Source organism: Polyodon spathula, chromosome 26 (assembly GCF_017654505.1).
Source record: "Polyodon spathula isolate WHYD16114869_AA chromosome 26, ASM1765450v1, whole genome shotgun sequence".
In the NCBI taxonomy this organism is placed as follows: domain Eukaryota; kingdom Metazoa; phylum Chordata; class Actinopteri; order Acipenseriformes; family Polyodontidae; genus Polyodon; species Polyodon spathula.
Genome location: NC_054559.1, coordinates 1,730,144 through 1,733,103, shown reverse-complemented (window position 1 = coordinate 1,733,103; position 2,960 = coordinate 1,730,144). Strand labels below are relative to the sequence as shown.

The 2,960-nt window shown below is 43.6% G+C and overlaps 1 pseudogene; it reads right to left on the bottom strand.

Annotated features, from left to right (window-relative positions):
- Positions 1-985: 985 nt before the first annotated feature.
- LOC121300684 lies at positions 986-2,528 on the bottom strand (annotated as a pseudogene).
- Positions 2,529-2,960: the final 432 nt, after the last annotated feature.

The following is a 2,960-nucleotide window of genomic DNA, read 5'->3' as shown; positions in this document are numbered from 1 at the left end:
TTCTGACGCTGGTCTTGACTTTCGTTAGCGCCCTCGCCTATGGCTTGGGACACATAACTCCAGTCGCAGTCATCTACCACACGGCTTACGGGGTTAATTGACAGAATAGCCAGAATGAGGTAGTGCAAGAAACATTCCAAGTTCCAGTGACTTCAAGTTTTGTTTTATATCACTTTGCAATTATCCAATAATACACTCTGCAGAACTTTTTATACAGTCTTTGAATTGCCCCCCCCCACCCCCCATATTACTCAAACCTGGTACAAGTTCATTAGCTGGTAGAACACACCTGGGTACCTTCAGTATATAATGGCCTTTCTCTCATCATCAATTGGGATCTAATACATTTATGAAATGAATTGTTCTCAACTGCTTTTGGCAGACAGTCTTTCAAATTCTTGTTTGCTGATGTCAGAATGTAGACTCAATGCTGGCGGATATCCGTTGTGCACAGAGTCTGTACTTTACTACCACCAGTTGTATAAAATACAGTACTTTGTCATTTTTGCATTGCAGCTGTAAGAGTAATTGAAAAATCAGAGTTTAAACTCAGCTGACTTATCTGGTTAAATAAAGTGGTGATTGATTTTCAAAACAGTTCAAGCAACCCGGTCATATGAAAAAAAACTCAGAATGACTACAAATATAAAAAGCTAAGGAAAATAAAAAATAAATAAATTGCCAAATAGGTTGCTAATTGCAATCTATGGATCTACCTTGAAGGAGATCAGTTAAATCAATATAATCTATTTCAAAATACAATACCTAGACTATTATATTTAATTATAAAAAGTTACACTTTCTAAGACACATGCACATATATGTATATACACTGATTAATTTAAAACACTATCAAAAATCCTCTAAAATGTGCAAAATCAACAGCTTTCCTCAAAATGCGTCTTTACTGAGTTTATATATTCACTGTATTTATTATATCAACAAATAACATGCTATTATTTCACTGGTTTCTCTGGCATGGTTATCACTGAGTGGTCATCTGTGGGAGTATAACTGGCACACATCCTACTCCGGCAAAGGTTTCAAGAAAATGCAAGTCTCGTTCCCATTCATCTGTCTCACTATTATAAACTTGTACAATGCTAGTCACATTATTTAAATGCCAGTTGTAGCCCCCAACAACATAGATCTTCTTATCCAACAAGCAGCATCCAGCCTCCGACTGGATAGCTCGCATAGGGCTTACAGTAGTCTACTGATCCGTGTCGGGAATGTAATATTCCACAGCTAAAACATCGAAGCAGCGGTCAACATGATCTATTCTGCCTCCCAGTGCATAGACCCGGCCATTGGTCCCAACCATTGCGTGCAGTACTCTCGGTTCATTCATCGGGGCTTTAAACTCCCACTGGTCTGCCGCAGGGTCGTACCAATGAAGAGTCTTTTTATCTTCTACAGAGACGCCGTATCCACTGGAAATATACAGCTTTCCCCCACAAGGGGCGCCAGCATGTCCCCAAATCCTCCGCTTTAGAGAATCAACGTATGTCCACTCGTTCTTTTTGGAGCAGTAGCATTCCACTGAGGATAAGCTTCCGGACCGATTACGCCCTCCTGTGGCATAAAGCTGGCCTTGCAAGATGTTCAGCTGGAACTGTATTCTGCTTTCCTGCATCGACTGTATCCAGAGCCATCGGTTCAAGTGAGGATCATAGCGGTAACAAATGTCCACCGCGCCTTCCCCGCTACGGTACTGTAATTGCTGCCCTCCGACAACGTAGACTGCAGCAGGTATCCATTTCAGTCAGCTCTTTAAACTGCCTGGCACCGATGTTGGGGAGATAGTAAACTTTGCTGCTTACAGTCCTGTCATTGTCTGTGTAAGGGGTGCCACCGAATGTTATGAGAGACACAACATCCGATCGGATTATCGTCCGAGGCGACTGCATCTCATGCAGGCGGAAAGGCAGGATCTGGTAGTTAAAGGCCTCTAAGAGGTACTGTCTGCATAAGACATCTTCCACCATGATATCAACGGTCTGGACGCTGTCCACCAGCTCTGAGGATTTCATTAGCGGAAAGTGGATGTGGCACAGGACCTGGCTGGCACTTGTGCGCCTGGACTCCTTGTGCTGTAGCCAGCGGATTGCAGCATGGAAAAGGTTGATCTCATTGCAGTTTTTCAGTTTGTTGCTTTGAAGGAAAAAGACCAGCCTCTCTAGTGGAATGTGAAGGAAGTCGTCCTCCTCGGCAATCTGGTGGAAATGCCGGAAAGTGAAGGTGTCCACAGACTCCTTCAGGGAAGAAAGGCTGAAGGTGGTAGCCAACTGTCCGATGTTTAAACAGGTCTCCACGCTCTTAGCCGATTTGAGGAACTCCTCACAGAGCTCAACAACCGGCAGCATCTGCAGGAACACGGCTGCCCCCAGCACATCATGGATGCAATCCAGGTCTAACGTTACTTCAGCGCTGTACGCAAATTCAACAATGTGCTTCAGTCCTCTTGCTGACACACCTTTCAGCTCAATAGTGTCTTGATAAGACTCTCGCATCCCCCCAGTAAACATGGCTCTGCAAGTCAAAATTAGAAACAGACAATCAGTCATACTATATAAGAACATAAGAAAGTTTACAAACGAGAGGAGGCCATTCGGCCCATCTTGCTCGTTTGGTTGTTAGTAGCTTACTGATCCCAGAATCTTATCAAGCAGCTTCTTGAAGGATCCCAGGGTGTCAGCTTCAACAACATTACTGGGGAGTTGATTCCAGACCCTCACGATTCTCTGTGTAAAAAAGTGCCTCCTATTTTCTGTTCTGAATGCCCCTTTGTCTAACCTCCATATGCGACCCCTGGTCCTTGTTTCTTTATTCAGGTCGAAAAAGTCCCTTGGGTCGACACTGTCAATACCTTTTAGAATTTTGAATGCTTGAATTATGGCGCCGCGTATTCTTCTTTGTTCAAGACTGAACAGATTCATTTCTTTTAGCCTGTCTGCATA